Raw genomic sequence first — 17,552 nt, forward strand, 5'->3', positions numbered from 1 at the left:
GGTGGAGGGTAGCGTGGCCTAGCGGCCAGAGTCTTTACCATTGGGGTGCGACAGCCCCAGTAGGGGGGCCCCGACCCGGGGCCCTAACAGTAGCGTAGTGGTTTGCCACCAACTCAGCGGGGGGTTCCGACCGAAACACGCTGAGTTTCCCCGGGGGAGGGGGGGAGAGGGAAGGTACCACTCTGTCACCCTCCCGGGGTCCCTTCCTACCAGGCTCTCCATTGGGGTCTCCCAAGAGTCGTCGGGTCCTTGGTACTCGTCGGATTCGGTCATCTCCTGGGTCTCCCCCAATCGCTGGGGCGCAGGTAGGCCGTGGACAGCGTCTCTTCCCGGTGCAGTCAGGGGCTGTGGCTGATCCGCTGCAGGCGCTCCCCCGGCAGGTCCTTCTCCTACAGGCTCCAGCCCAGAATGAGCTGGCCTCCCACCCTTTATACTCCTGTAGCACTTGGAGTATGCCCAGTCTGCCCGGGAAGGCGGGACTTCCGCTGCCAGTCCCTGGGGCTTAACTCCTTCTGGGTTAAAGCGGGGTAGTTTGGCCCCGCCACACAGTCCCTGGGGCTTAACTCCTTCCGGGTTAAGGCGGGGTAGTCTGGCCCCACCACAGAAGGCATCCCCTAGATATTGGGGTCCCAGTCTGGATCACGAGCAAAAGTGTGGGCATTTGTGGTGTCATGAATAGGTCGATGAGGGGGACCCCCATCATTGGAATATGGGTTGTAAGACGCTGCTGCGCAGATCCCATTTGTGGTCCTGAGAAAATTGTCTGCTTAATGTGTCCGCCCTCGTGTTTTGGTGACTGGGTAGATAGGAAGCAGTGATGCTGATGTTGTGGGGTTATGCACCAGTTCCACAACTTCATGGCCTTGATGCATAAGGAGCGGCAGCAAGCTCCTCCTTGTCGATTTATGTAGAACATGCATGCAGTGTTGTCGGTCATTACTTGTATTGTTTTGTTCTTTATCACTGGGAGGAAGTGAACACACACATTGCAAACTGTGCATAGTTTGAGGAGGTTGATGTGCAACTGTGTCTCCGGGGAGACCACCTCCCTTGGATCATATGCTGGTTTGCATGGGCACCCCAGCCAATCAGCGAGGTATCTGTTGTGATCAGTATAGTTGGTCTGTTGAAAGGGAACCCCTGTGCACACATTCTCCAGCCATGTCCACCACTATAGTGATTGCTGGACATTTGGTGTCACTGTTGGACTTTTGTTCTGGCTGTGCTTGTTTAATATGTATACCAAACTTAGCCAGCCTTGTAGGAAATGCATATGTAGTTGGACGCATAGGCTTTGACTCCGTGAGTGCTCCGGGGCTGGGGTACCCAAGGGAAAAAAAAAAAGGGTGCTCAGCACCCACCAGCCACAGCTGTTTGGGAGCTGGGGGAGGCACTTGGGGGAGGGTGGAGAGCAAGGGTGGGGCCTCAGGGAGAGGGTGGAGGTAGAGCAGCCCCAGGGAAAAAGAAAGCTCAGCACCTATGGTCGAGTGTGCCTTACTACGAAAGTGATGGCTGCCATGTGACCTAGTAGTTGTAGGCAGGTGCGTGCTGATACCTGTGGGCTGTTTGTGACTACCAAGATAAGGTTGTTCAGTGTCAGGAATCTGGGTATTGGAAGTGATGCCCTGGCCTCTATTGAGTCCAGGTGAGCTCTGAAGAAGTCCAATTGTTGTACGGGGATGTAGTGGGGCAGTTACCCTGCTCTGGTGGAAAAAGGCTAGACTGATTGGGGAAGCAGCGCAGCTGGGGCCACGCCCCAATCAGGCCATGCCTGGCCCTGTTATAAGGGCTCAGGAGGAGCTGGGTCAGTCTCTCTCTAGCTGTGGAGAGAGAAGAACCTAACTGCCTGGGAATAGGGTACCTGGAGCAGTGCAGTGCAGTGCAGTGCAGTGCAAGGGGAAGAAAGAGAAAGAGGAGCTGGGGAGTTCCAACATGGCAACTCCGCAGGCTGAGGATAAAGGCCTATGCAGGTACTGGGGCTGGGAAGTGCAGCCTGGGATTAGGCAGAGGCAGCTGGTCCTACCCCCTTGCCAGTGATGAGTGGATTACAGACTGCAGTCGGCCCCAGTGAAAGGGGGCTAGATGATGACTAGCAGTAACCACTAAGGCAAGGTGGGTGTAGAGGGTTGGGGGTTCCCCTGGGAGGGGAGACTCAGAGTGTTGGGGTACTGCTGGAGCAGAATCTCGAGGTAAAGGGGTCCAGGAGGGACATGGGGGGGCCCAGTGGCAGGCGAGACACCGGCCAGCAGAGGGCACTCTGGAGCTGGAAAAGAGCTAATTCCCAGATGACCAGCAGGAGGCGCTGCACCGGTGAGTGTCGACCTTGCTACAGGGGACTAAGGTTGATTTTGTTTTGTTTTTTGTTTATTTGTAACCCTAGGGTCTGAAAAAGGGTGATAGTCCTTTGAGTGATGTCTGTTTCTGATCAGGTGGCACCCTTCAGTAAACAATTGTCTAGGTATGGGAATATCATTATCCCTTGTCTGCGTAGATGTGCTACTACTACCACAAGGGTTTTGGAGAAGACTTGGAGCAGTCGAAAGTCTAAATGGTAGTACTCTGCATTGGAAGTGGTCATTTCCCACTATGAACCATAGGAACCGTCTATGTGTGGGATATATGGTGATGTGGAAGTAAGCATCTTATAGGTAGAGGGCTGAGAACTAGTCCCCCCCCCCTTTCCAGCGCTGGTGTGACCATCTTGAATCTTTGGGTTGTACTAACTTGTTGAGTTTTCTGAGATCTAAAATGTGCCTCCATCCTCCATTTTTCTTCTGGGTTAAGAAGTAGTGGGTCTAGAAACCCTTCCCCCTATGTTGCAGTGGAACTTGCTCCGGCACCCAATTGCAGAAGATGGTTTACTTCTTGTCATAGAAGGTGCTCGTGAGAAGGATCCCTGAAAAGGGACAGGGAAGGGAGGTTGGGTGGGTGGGTGGGTATGATGGGGTAACCCAACCATATTATCTCTAGTACCCATTGGTCTGTGGTGATGGAGGCCCAGGTGTAATAAAAAGGGCATAGGCGGTGGCCAAAGGATTGGGTAGTATCTGTGGATGGTACTGTTGGTCAGGTGAGGTCTTTCAGACCCTTGACCAATGTTTCAAAAGTGCGGCTTGGCTGACATTGTTTGAGATGTTGAAGACTGTGAATGCGGTTTTCACTATCTGTGGGGTCGTGGTCTCTGTCTCTTAGAGTCATATGACCTTTGCTGTCGTGGGAAGGTGTTGCTGTGACTCCTTCATGGAATGAAGGACTTCATCTGTTTTGGCAGAGAATGGTTTTTCTCTATCAAATTGTGGGTCCTCTACCTTTGTTTGGAGGTCCTTCGGGATCCCGGATGATTGGAGCCATGATGCTCTGTGCATGACTATGGCCATGCTGTCGTTTGTGCAGCCATGTCCACATGGGTGGCAGATATAATAGGCCAGGGAAGGCTCAGCCTTCCCTGGCGCTGCCACCGGACCCCCAGTTGCAGGGTTTTGGGGGGGGAGGAGTTTTTGATTTATTATGCCCCATGCAGGTTCCAGAGCACCTGAAAGAGGTGGTATTTGCTATTCAGCTTCCTGGGTTCATCAGTAATCTCCATGGACTCCAGGGAGATTACTGATGAACCTGGGAAGCTGAGTAGAAAATACCACCTCCTCAGCCACCCTGGAACCTGTATGGGGCATATCAAAAGCTTCTTCCAGAGGAGAGTTGGAAAGATGCTTCTTTGTGGGCGGCTTGTGATCCGGGGGGTGGGGAAGGAATGCGTGGTTGTGGCTGGCCTGGGGCTCCTCTGGCCGAGGGGGGTGGGCAGGCTCAGGGCTTCTCCGCGGGGGGGGGGGGTCACGGCGCATGGGGCTCTGGTATAGTGTGAGAAACTGCTACTTGTAAGAATTTGCTACCTGCAGCAGTTACTCATATGTAAGGGATTGTAAAAAACTGCTATCTGATGTAGCAAATTCCTACAGATAGCAGTTTTCCGCACTACACTAGCTGTGGGGATTGGGAGGGGGGTTTTAGGGATCCTCTGGCTGCAGGAGGGGTGGGTGGAAGGAGCGGAGCCTGAGCTACCTCCCTGAAGGGGGCTCCACCTGCCGCCCATGCATGTCCACTACATTGAGGGATGCTTGTAATACTGTTCTGGCCATGAGTTGTCCCTCACTAATGATAGCCTAGAATTGTTCCCGTTTTTCCTTGGGGATGTCATGAAGGAATTCATTCAATTTGTTATAATTATCATAATCATATCTCACAAGGAGGGCAGCATAGTTGGCTGTGAGGAACTGTAAGGTTGCCAAAGAATAGACTTGCGGCCTAATAGGTCTAGTCTCTTCCAGTCTTTATCTATAGGTGTAGACCTGTACTGGAGCTGTTTGCCTCATTGATTTGCCACGTCCACCACTAGGGAGTTGGGCTGAGGGTGCGAAAAAAGTAAGCTCATCCCCCTTGTGGGTACACAGTATTTTCAGTCAGCTCTCTTGCATATCAGGGGAATAGTCTGACAAATGCCAGCAACCATGTCTGCCGGTTCCACCAGTGCATTGTTGATAGGTAGAGCTATCTTCGAAGTGAAGGAAGTGTGTAAAATTTCAAGAAGTTTGTGCTGGTTTTCTGTCACCTCCTCAAGAGTGACGTTCTGGCTTTATGCTACCAATTGGAATAACTCCTGAAATTGTTTAAAATTGTCTGCTGCAGTCAGGGGTGGGTCCAGTGATGAAGATGAATTGTGGACAGGAGAAATATGCTGCTCTGTGTCTTCGTCTCCATCCTCTCCTGTCTTCTCAGGGGCTACGAAGGGTCCTGTAAGGAGTCTGTTGTGGAGCATACATGTCATTTCTGAGGGGTAGGAGGTCTGTGGTTATGTGCCCTATAGGTCACCCATGGGTCCCATTATGGCCCTTGGATTAGGAAGGGCATGGATGGGTACATCCGTGGATGTCTGTACCAGAGCTGCATGTCTCAGGGGTGCTGGTCACTGGATCTCCTGGGTCCCAGAGATGACTCTGTGCCCATTGGTGAGGAATGGTGTAATTAAAAGATGCCCTCCTCCTGGTCATCATCCTCATTGCTGGAAAAAGGTGGGGCAATGGGGGAATCTGGCTGCTCCAGTGCCATCTGCACTGGGGAGCTGTCAGTGCTGAATAATGGAGAGCCTGGAATGGAAGACACCATCATGTCAGCATGTTGTGTGAAACAACGAGATGCGAGAATTTTGATGCCGAGTCAGTCAGTCTGCTGATGATTTTGATGGTACCATAGTCAGTGGCGGTTGAGCATGCAGCAGTTTGACTGGTGCCGGGGGTGACGTCTTAGATCTCTCCGTCAGTGCCGATATTGTTCATGGCACTGGTGCCGGAGGCATCGCCATTGGAGATGGCTGTGATGCCATCACTTTCACCGGTGTTGTCAGTGCCAGAGAAGAGAAGTTTGGATTGTGTTTGCCTCTCAACTTCTTAACCTAGAAGGTAGAGGTCCTGGGGTGGGCGGTACTGGAGGTTCCCAGTGTCTCAAAGGTGCTCACTTCCAACGTGGTTGGCACCAAGGACAGTGACCTTGCAGGAGACCATTTTCTTTTCAACAGTTCTCTCTATGGGGTGGACATGGCGTTACCTGCACAAAATTAGGGCACCCCACCTTTTCCCAATTCGTAGGGCTCCAGGCAAAAAGCACCCACCCATACCCAGTTCATAGGGCTCAGGGCCACCCGTACCCAATTCGTAGGGTTCAGGGTGTAACTAACCTAGTCAGTTTAAGTACCCACACCCTTTCCCAATTCGTAGGGCTCCAGGTGTATACTACTTCTGCAGGTGTGCAGGACATTTTACCAGTGAAAGAGCCTTATACAGTAATATACTACATAACCTATTTATTAACAAATCATCAAAAACAGAATGCACACATTACACATACAGTGCTCACCACTCCCAATAAGACAGATGAACTTTTCTTGATAGCCAGTCAGGATCAGGTCCATCTCGGAGACTCCAGTTTCTGCATGGTGACACTGGCAGAATGTTGAGGTCTGGCAGCTCCGATCTTTGGGGCTGTGTCCTGGAGTTGGTTCCCAAAGAACTTCCTTTTGGACCCCAGTTTATATAGTGAAATTTGAGTCCTTTTTAGCTATACTTTAACCAATCATTATACTAACATTTTACTAACCAATCCTAACATAGTGTAACAAAATTCTTTAACCAATCCTACCCCACCATCTTAATTAATCAACACCTAGCAAAATTAATTATGTAACAGACAGAAACAATTAAAGAACCAGACAGAGACCATACAGATAAACAATAGGGAAGTGGGGACCATAATGATAAAACAATAAAGAAATGAGGATTTCACAAGCACAACTATTGATAACTATTTGTCAAGAAATCACTTATCAACACAATGCTATCAAACTAGGCTTTCTTTAACCATCTTAAGATCTGTTTCTTTATCTGGTGATAGTGGGTGCCATTAGGATGGGGTCTCCTTCTTAACAGCCTGATATTACATTGTTTTAATGTAATTTAGATGGAATGTGTGGATGTGTCTTCCTGCTTCTCAGCTAATGGCGGCTGCTCTTTTAATCAGGCTGCAGACGAATGCTTTAGGCCTTACCAGGGCCGGCTTTAGGCCAATTCAGGCGATTTCCCCTGAATCGGGCCCCGCGCCCTTGCTACCGCCAGTAAGCCGTACGGGGCGGCCGGGCTTCCCCAGGGGGCAATTTAAAGGGCCTGGGGCTCCCAGCAGGGGCTGGAGCCCCAGGCCCTTTAAATTGCCACCAGAGCCCCACTTCTGGAGCCCTGGGGTAGGGCTGTGGGGCTCTGGGGGCTATTTAAAAAGTCCGGGGCTCCCGTTGCTTCTACCGCCCCAGCCCTTTAAATAGCCGCAGGAGCCCCACTGCTTCCCCAGGGCTCCGGCAGCTATTTAAAGGGCCGGGGCGGTAGAAGCAGGGGAGCCCCGGGCCCTTTAAATAGCCCCCAGAGCCCTCGGGTAGCGAGGGGCTCCGGGGGTTATTTAAAGGGCTGGGGCTCCAGCTGCCACTGCCGCACCGGTCCTTTAAATAGCCGCTTGAGCCCCGCCGCTTCCCCAGGGCTCCCTCGGCTATTTAAAGGGCCGGGGCAGTAGAAGCAGGGGACCCCCTGCCCTGCCTGCAGCCACCCCCTGCCCTGCCTGCAGCCAGTCCCCGCACCCCCTGCCCTGCCTGCAGCCAGCCCATCTCCAGCCAGCCCCTCACCCCTTGCCCTGCCTCCAGCCAGACCCTACCTCCAGCCAGCAATGTACGTAATATATAATTTTGTTTTTATTTATATAGTTATGGAAAGTAAATAATACATGGAAGAAATGAAAGGGGTTTTTTTACTTTTTTTTTTTTTTTTTGTCATCCCTGCCGGGGCCCCGCCGAAAATGTTCGAATTGGGCCCTGCACTTCCTAAAGCCGGCCCTGGGCCTTACAATATGGCTGCAGACAAAGGCCTTATCCTTACAATGGCTCATTTCCTCGTTTTATGGAGGAATGGGTTTTTGCAATGTCCTATGAGTAGTGCTAGGGTGACCAGATGTCCCGATTTTATACGGACAGTCCCGATATTTGGTGCTTTTTCTTATATAGGCTCCTATTACCCCCCTACCCTCTGTCCCGATTGTTCACACTTGCTATCTGGTCACCCTAAGTAGGGCCCTACCAAATTCACGGCCATGAAAAACGTGTCATGGACTGTGAAATCTGGTCTCCCCCCATGAAATTTGGTCTTTTGTGTGCTTTTTACCTTATGCTATAAAGATTTCATGAGGGAGAAAGTAATTTCTCAAATTGGGAGTCCTGGCCCAAAAGGGAGTTGGGGGGAGGGGGAGAGGTCACAAGGTTATTTTAGGGAGGTTGTGGTATTGCAACCCTCACCTCTGTGCTGCTTTCAGAGCTGAGCATCTGGAGAGCAGCGGCTGTTGGCCAGGTGCTCAGCTCTAAAGGCAGCGTCCCACCAGCAGCAGTGCAGAAGTAAGGGTGGCAATACCATACCATGCCATCCTTACTTCTGTGCTGCTGCTGGTTGGGTGCTGCCTTCAGAGCTAGGCTCCTGGCCAGCAGCCGCTGCTTTTTAGCTGCCCATCTCTGAAGGCAGCACTATCGCCAGCAGCAGCACACATAGGTGCCAACTTCCCCTCTGCCCGGTGGGTGCTTGACCCTGCCCCTAGCCCTGCCCATGCACCGCCTCTTCCCGCCCTTGCACTGCCCTCACCCCACCCACATTCCACCCCTTTCCCCAAAGTCCCCAGCCCCGCTCCCTTCCTGCCCCCATTCCACACCCTTCCCACAAGTCCCTGCCCCGCCCTGCCTCTTCTCCGCCTCCTCCCGTGAGTGTGCCGCATCCCCGCTCCTCCCCCTCCCTCCCGGAAAGTCCTAAGCGCCGTCAAACCACTGTTAGGCAGCGGGAAGCGCTGGGAGGGAGGGGGAACAGTGGTGAACTTGGGGGGGGGGGGGGGGGGGGGAGAAAGAAGCGGGCGAGGAGGGGGGCAGCTTGGCTGCCGGTGGGTGCAGAGCACCAGCTAATTTTTCCCGTGGGTGCTCCAGCCCTGGAGCACCCACTGAGTCAGCACCTATGGCAGCACAGAAGGGTAGCAATACCACAACCCCTTCTACAATAACCTTGCAACCCCCCACGACTCCTTTATGGGTCAGGACCCCTACAATTACAACATGGTGAAATTTCAGATTTAAATAGCTGAAATAATTAAATTTATGACTTTTAAAATATCCTATGACTGTAAAATTGACCAAAATGGACCATGAATTTGGTAGGGCTCTATCGATGAGGAGGTGCCTGGAGAGTCCCTGGTCGAGCAGTTCTGTTGTTCGGGGTCATAGGCTGGCCTGAGAGACTTTTCCGTAAGGATAAGTTTCAGGCAGAGATGTCTATCTTGCCTGGCTCTGGCTTTTAGATTGTGGCAGTGAGTGCATTTTTGTGGTATGTGCGACTCACCTAGGCAGTGGACACAGAGTGAATGCTCATCTGAAATGAGTATAGTGTCTCTACATGAGTTGCATCTCTTAAAGCCTGGCAAACCAGACATGTTGTTACAGTCCCTTGCTGAGGTAACTTTTAATGAAAAACCAAAGGGTGGGTGGGTTGGTTGGTTTGTTTGTAGGAGAAAAAGGGTAAACTGTCTAACTACTAACTGAAACTTAACTATTTCTAAATAATGCTAACTATTTCTAATTCTTCTTCTAGCTTAATCATCGACACTGCTATAGAGCTTCGTCTCAGGCTGAGAACAGTTGAGAAGGAACTAAGGTTGTCAGGTCGCATGCACACTAGATGAGGCACCAATGGTGCCTCAAGATGACCACTGTGCACATGACCCAGACCGACACTGCTACCAAAAATCTCTGATCAACGGTGCTGGGACACACCAACACCTGAAATGGAGCACCCACAGGGACATCACTTGAAGAAGAACCTAGATGTCAAAATCAATATGTAACCACCCTTCCACAAAAGCAACAATAGAAACTTGGGATAATTTGCTCAGGAAAGCTAAGCCTATATCCCTCGCTTCTAAAGCCTATACTAGATACTATAGAATATGACCCCAATAAAAGCCTGGGTATTTTTGACATTTGGGAATGTATAGGTATATCAAAATTTGGCCAACTGTTTAGAGAGAATACATTTAGATCAGTTGATGAAAGAAAACTTACAAAAGACACCAAAATTCCTGTATACTGATACCTATGATTCAGACATTTTTCACAAAAAGGGAAACCTATGCAAAAAATTGAGTAGTTTTTCTTATTCCATCAGTACATCCATGAAACTTTTCACTTTATACAAAGTAACTTCTAACTTACTTAGAGGAAATAATTAAATTTGTGAAAAGCTGATGTAGCTATAGACACCAAAATTAAGGAATGTAAGAATATATGGGACGATGATACCCACACCTCAATAAAGACATTAATACAAGAAAATTGTTACAGTTCTTTATCATTGGTACTGTGGCGTTGCAGTCTATGATTTTATAAAAATATGATAATGAGTGAATATAATGTAACGGAAATATGCTTCATGTAAAAGGTCTCTTGTAAGGTATCATTACAAAGCTTATAATCTACTGAGTGTGATCATCCTATTTGTATAAATGTATTCGAAACTAGAAATATAAAATATAACTCTGAGGGCCTATTGTAATTATGCAAAGTGTGGGCCATTAATGGTGGTTTGGAATCTTGATGACTCCCATTAACCAGAACAATTGACTGCAGATGGCTCTGTTTTACCTGTAAGTCTTCCTGTATACGTGTGTGCTGGCAAGTGGGTAATGAAGTCTTGCAATGACATGTGATCATGTCATCTGAACTGGAATCCATCCTTAAGCTGGTGTCTTTCCATTGAGAAAGAGGGGGTGGGAACCCAGAGAGGGACAAAGGATTCCCGCCTTATGCAAAAGATTATATAAATGGGTGGAACAGAATAAAGTGGGAGGGAGCCATCATGAAGAATCCCCTCGCTACCACCTGAGCTGGAACAAGAGCTGTACCAGGGGCAAGAATTGTGCCCAGGCCTGGAAGGTGTCTGAGGAAAAAACTTACTGAAGCATCTCTGAGGGTAAGATTATCTGTATTCAGTTTGATTAGACATAGATTTGCGCGTTTTATTTTATTTTGCTTGGTGACTTACTTTGTTCTGTCTGTTACTACTTGGAACCACTTAAATCCTACTTTCTGTATTTAATAAAATCACCTTTTACTTATTATTTGATCCACAGTATGTATTAATACCCAGGGGAGCAAACAGCCGTGCATATCTCTCTATCAGTGTTATAGAGGGCGAACAATTTATGAATTTACCCTGCTTAAGCTTTATACAGGGTAAAACGGATTTATTTGGGTTTAGACCCCATTGGGAGTTGGGAATCTGAGTATTAAAGACAAGAACACTTCTGTAAGCTGCTTTCAGGTAAACCTGCAGCTTTGCGGCAAGTAATTCAGACCCTGGGTCTTTGTTGGAGCAGACAGAAGTGTCTGGCTCAGCAAGACAGGGTGCTGGGGCCCCGAGCTGGCAGGGAAGGCGGGGTAGAAGTAGTCTTGTCACATGTGGCAGCTCCCAAGGCGGGTTCTGTGATCCAACCTGTCAGAGGTACCTAATCCCTTTAAAGTAAATATATGGTAGAGGGATGGGCAAAGGGTGGAGAGAATGTATTTAAATGGGAGGATTTCTCCATAATTAGTGGATATGCCTAAAAATTAAGACACTTTGGAAAGCTATTGGAGACTCCATAAGGGAAATAACAGGGTGTCAGCGAGTCAGATAACTGCTTAGTATTTTTATTAAATTGTCCTGGAAACTAGACATCTTATAAAAACCATAAAAAAGATTACTCATTTCCTAGTTGGTGTTAGAATTATTATACCAAGGTGGTGGAAGAGGAGTGACTTCCCTAAAACTATAGACTGGTATCAAAATATTTGGGAAATTCTGGTATTAGAAAAATTAAGTCAAGTTCTACAGTGGAGAAGGTAAAAAGATAACTACTGAGGCTACGTCTATAAAGAATGGCTCTATTAATTAATAAAATAAAAAACAGCCTGTTATAACCAAATACAACCTGTATTTCTAATCTTAATCAATCTTTGTTTTTTAAGATAAATGAAATAATGATTTTCAGTAAAATTTAACAGATTATACTAATTATAGAACATTGTATTTTTCCATACTCAAAGAGTGAGTATGGTAGGCTGTGACTCATTTGATAGTAGTTTAAGAAGAACTTCCATATCACACGATGCTGCCTGCTGCTCCTCTTTGGTTCCAACAGGTACAGGGAAGAAATGGCCAGGTAGCAGAGAAACATGCACACAGGAAGAGAGAAAGGAACAGAGCAGAAGGGAGTGGGAAGATTGCAATTAAGGGATGTTGCACACTGTTCCGAATGGATAGGAAGGTAGGCTGCATCACTGCAAGTGAGAATGGAGATGTGGTCCACAGTATAAATAGTTAAAGGCACTTGAATGGCTTAATTCCAATCCCTCAGATTAAATTTGGGATTTTTTTCCATACTCACTGGTGCATAATAAATTAAATTAATATACCAATTAAAAAATTCTAGCTCAGTGCTAAAATGGATACTAATTGTATCTGCTATTCCAAACATCTGCATTTTTTATCTAGTAGAAATACATATACACCTGGGTGGACTCTTACTGTAATGTCAGGTCAAGCTCTGCACAGAGATCATATGTGTCTTCCTTGTTTACGGATATATTTCATTAGTGGGGCTGAGGGCCCAGGCTGGTGGTCTGCTCGAGGGATTAAGTCAGAATAAAAGGGAACATCTGAAAAGAGAGCTGTTGCCGCTGGAAATGATTTTGGCCCAGCACAGGAGCTTGGTCCAGAAATAGCACTCTACTTTGGTGATGCTAATGAAGCAGTAAGGAAGACATTAATGTGAGACTGCTGTGACCCAAACAGCATCCCACTGCAAAAGGGTAAGAGGCTCATTGGTATCTGGTAGTGAGTTTCAGCTGGTCTGACCAGTACCTCAACTCACTAATGTCATAACCTGTAACTAGAAGATGTCCTGTAAGATTATCAATAGAAAACTAATTTCATACTGATCATTAATATTAGTACCTGGTGTTTGTACAGAGGACACATTCAAAATTATAAACATATTGGGAATTATATCAACGTGTGTCTCTCAGGCAAGGCTAAAGTTACCCCATCTTAGACAAAGGAATGTGGTTCCTTAGAAATACTTTTCAAGGTACATTAAGAGATAATGTGAATGCAAATTACATAGACAGTGAACAGGACCATCAAGACAGCAGCAGGAGGAGGTTGCAGGAAACAGATCAACTTGCAGTTTTGCAAACACCAGTGGGGGGAAAAAACTGCATGAAATTTCCTTCACCAGGAGACTCCATGTCACCTTCCTCACAGTTTGAACTAACTTTATTTTGGGGGGTAACCTTCAAAAGAATCAATTCCTAAGGTTCACTGGACTGTAGCGAGAAGGGCAGAGAACCCCAAGTGAGATTTTACTTAGGGAGAAAAAGGAACTGAGTTATCTGTACTTTGTGGAAGATGCTAACTAGAGATATGGTCAGCCATCTTTCTGGAAGGAAACTACCTTGTAGTGTGTGTTTTTTTTTTTTTTTTTTTTTTAATATTAACAGAAAGAAAGTGTTTTTATTTTTTTTTTTTTTTTTTTTTTTTTTTTTTTTTAGTCTTAGCATCTAGAAAGTGTATTTAATTTTTATTTGTTTGTAACCAGTTTTACCTCTATCCTTAGCATTTGAAGTGAGTTCAAGTATAATCTCCTTTTGTTAATAAACTTACTTTTAATCTAAATCCAGTGCTGTCTTTGATTTAAAGTGAGTGTGGAAAGCTGCTGGGTACTGTATCTTTAAAGGAATAAACAAATGTTAATACCTCTTTGAATGGCCCAGTAGAGGGCAGGACATTGCAGAGCACATGTTTTTGGGAAAATTCGGGACTGGGAACTGGCGGGGTCACTTGCCAGGTGAAACCAGAGAATGGCTAGGGTGTAACAAGCAGGCTACTGGAATCAGAAATGCAGAGTCAGAACTGCTTAACACAGGAGACACTCAGTGCTGATACAACCCCTCGCTAGTCTAGACTGCCTGCCAGAATGTGGAGATGCTGACCAGGCCTGGAATATTCTAGGATAGTTGTACAAAATTTCTAAATAATCCTCTGCTCTCAGAATACTGCAGTAGGTCAGTAGCCATTTTGACAATTATCTAAAAAGACACTAGCCCAGAGCTATAGTACTACACACTAGGGTACAGGTGCTTCAGGTGTCCCAAAATACACTAGTATTATCACACACATAAGACCAGCTGTGTGGACAAGACCATTTTGGCTTCTTCACAAAGCCAGTGTTGCTACATGGATGTAATGAACCATTTGAAGGATAAGCACTGTAAACAACTCGATACAGTCATTGCTCTCCTAGCGTAAGCTTGCCTGAAGTGCAGTACTCGACTTACATTTTTTTAGATGAAGAATGCGTCGTGGGGTGAATGCTACCCTCTTCTATTGCTTTCCTTCCTGGGATGTGGTTTTCTCCTCTTCTTCCAACTTCTCTTTCTTCCTTCTTCATCACACTCCCTATTCCATCATCTTCCTATTACACACAATTGCATTGTCACCATTTTCAGCCAGAATTTTGGCTACTGATAAGCACACGAAACAAGGGCAGCCATTCTGTTCTCATATACACTCCAGTTCTGCCCAAAGGCTTGTGTACATGGAAGAGTTATAGCAGGGTTTGTGATAAATGAAGGGGGTGGGGTAGCTCCTTTTTATGGACACCTAGCCAGCCAGTAGCTATAAAAGCCCCCTTAGTAGCTGTTCTCTAATTGCTCTACCTGTAAAGGGTTAAAAAGTCTCTCTGCTATGCATAGGTAAAAGGAAGTGAGTGGACCCCTGGCCAAAAAAGCCAATGGGAAGGCTAGAACTTTCTAAAAGTGAAAAATGATTTCCCTTTTGTCTGTCTGTGGTTGTACTCCCAGAGAGAGGGGACAGGGCAGAGCTATGCTGTAAGAAGTTTGGGCCAGGTATGAAAAAATCATCAGTATCATACCTAAAAACTACTCATTTAAAACCCAAGATATGTAAGTAGATCAGGAAATGTCTAGGAAGACACGATTAGGTTTATTTCTTTTATTTCTTTATGGGTTGTGAATTCCTCTGTGCTAAACCCAGGTGTTTTTGTTTTGCTTGTAACCTTTAAGCTGTACCTCAAGAAAACTTGTTGGTGCTTAATCCTTGCAGTTGTTTTTTTAAAAATTTAGCAATAGCCTGAGTTCCCAGATGTATTTTCTCTCTCTTTTTTTTATTAAGAAAATTTACCTTTTTTAAGAACAGAATTGGATTTGTGTGTCCTAAGAGATTTGTGCACATGTTTAATTAGCTGGTGGCAACAGCTAATTTCTTTTGTTTTCTTTCTCAGCTCTTCCCCAGAGTCGGGGGTAAAAGGGCTTGAGGGTATCCCACAGGAAGGAATTCCTAAGTGCACCTTCCTGAGCTCTCAAAGGGGTTCTGTGCCTGTGTGATGGCAGCATCTACCAATCCAAGGTCAGAGAAAAGCTGTAACCTTGGGAGTTTAATACAAGCCTGGAGTGGCCAGTATTACTTTTTAAAATCTTTGCGGGCCGCCACCTTCTGCACTCGAAGTACCAGAGTGGGGAATTAGCCTTGACAGGGTTATATCAGTTTAAATCCACACCTTAGGGCATGGCTACACTTGCAGATGTAGAGCGCTGTGAGTTAAACCAGCCCTCAGAGAGCGCAGTAGGGAAAGCACTGCAGTGTGTCCACACTGTCAGATTCAAGAGCCCTGGCGTGGCCACATTAGCATTGTGGTAGCTATCCCAGCATACAAGTGGCTGCAACCCGCTTTTCAAATGGGGCGGGGGGGAAGAGGGGGAGTGTGTTGTGTGTATGTGGGGGGAGAAAGAGTGGGTTTTTGGGGGGCTGAGAGCATGTCAGCATGCTGTTTTGTAAGTTCAGACAGCAGGAGACCGCCCTCTCCTCAAGCAACATTCCACACTAATGGTTGCTTTGTCCGGGAGCAGATAAGCATGCCGGCTGTCAGAAACGGAGCTTTGAAAGGGCATATCTGCATTCCTGCAGCCGATTCCAAACAATGACAAAAGCGGCCACTTGACTTAAGGGGATTATGGGACGCTTCTGGAGGCTGATCAAAGCGCAGTAATGCAACACCTCGTTCACACTGACGCTTCAGCCGAGGCGCACCAAGCATTATGATTCTCATGGAGGTGGATTACCAGAAGCGCTCCAGCTGCAGAGTCCAGGGGCTCTAAGTGACTTGCCAGTGTGGACGGGTCGTGAGTTAGGGCGCGCGGGGCTGCTTTAATGCACTCTAACTTGCAAGTGTAGCCATGCCCTTAGATTACACCAAAAAAGCCTTCCTGCATATACAAGTCCTTAAAGTCTCTAGACTATTTGGCCCCAATGGTTTTGTTATTCTGGTGACTTGCAGGTAGCATGTGTCAGCATATCTATCAGAGGCAAGAAATCAGGAGCTGGATGTGTGACTTACCCCTTCCTCACTAGTTTCTCCATTGGTCTTTCAGCTCAATAACAAGACAGCATCAATTTTAGAAGTAGAATTTTAAAATGTCACATCAGTAAGCTATTTATACAGTTGTTTATCACTGCTTCTCCAAGACAGCTCCTCCTCTTGTCAATGTTTTCATTACTGTGTGCAGCTTCTGCAAAAGACAACAAACAATGAATAGTTTAATTCCCACACATCAAAGGCCTCTTCCCCAATTCTCCTTTTGTATTAAATACTTAAAATAAACATTTCATTTTGTTTAAGTACCCACAAATCAAAACAAAAGCCACCAAGAAACTAAACAAACTAAATGTATCAACTTTACAACACATTAAAAGAGAGACTTCAAATTTATTCATTCACTAATTTTTCAGGGTTACAACCATACTACTGAAGTGCAAAAATGCAGAGATTAAGATATATTAATCCTTGATCCTGCATTTCTTGTGCTCCCAAACCTCACCAGAGTGACCAGGCTCAATGAAAGTTCTGTGAATGCAAAAATCTACCCCTAAAGGGGAACATAACCCTAAAAAAAAAACCTACCCCAATGGGTAGCATAATCACTGTCACCACTGTTGGAAGCTAGATGTTACACAACAAAACCAAGCAAAAACAGAAAATACATGCTGTGACGTTGCACCCCATAATGCTTTTATAGAAATATGCTTATGAGTGTAAATATGACATAACTGGAATATGATTTATGCTACATATGCCATGTAACATATCTTTGCAAAGGTTATGATCTACTGAATATATTCATCCTATTTGTATGCATATTGCTGTAGGAAACACATAAGGCAGATTTGGTCAACATAGTGTGAAGGGGTTATTCAAGTAATTGGGAGTACTTAACTAGCAATGGACTTTGGGAGACACCAATCCACATATGAGCTTTCCTGGGAACATTCAAACTAACATGTAAACAATGGCGTCAGCCTGCAAAAAGCTGAATCATTTGTGGGCACGTGACTTGCCCAGGTGGCTACAGATTCCATCTTGTTGCTGTGATTTTGCACAGGAGAAAAAAAGGGGTTCCCGCCCACAAGAGAAAGAATATAAAAGGCCCTGGAAACCCCTTAATTTTGTCTTGAGCTGGCTCAAAAGATGGCCTCTCCACCCCAAAGAGATGCCTGAAAGAAACTGGAACAAAGGACTGTAGCTACAGGGGTGTGAGTGATTGCTGGACCCAGGCCATAAACTACAATGTTGGTCTGAAAAGGATTGTACCCGAGATAACATCTAGGGTGAGAAGTTAGTATTAGTAACTAGATCCTTAGTGTATTAAGTTAGCCTTGCATATTTTGATTTATTTGTGACGTTTCTGACAAGTGAGAAAGTCACTAATGTATGTATCCTATATGGTTTCCGGTTACTGCTTGCTGCGGGGGACAGGGATCCATGTGAGGGATATTGGATAATGTCACACACGGAGCGGTACAAAACAAATCTTCACTTCTTTCCAAAAA

This window comes from Terrapene carolina, unplaced genomic scaffold (assembly GCF_002925995.2).
Source record: "Terrapene carolina triunguis isolate 2854851 unplaced genomic scaffold, T_m_triunguis-2.0 Scaffold212, whole genome shotgun sequence".
Lineage (NCBI taxonomy): Eukaryota > Metazoa > Chordata > Testudines > Emydidae > Terrapene > Terrapene triunguis.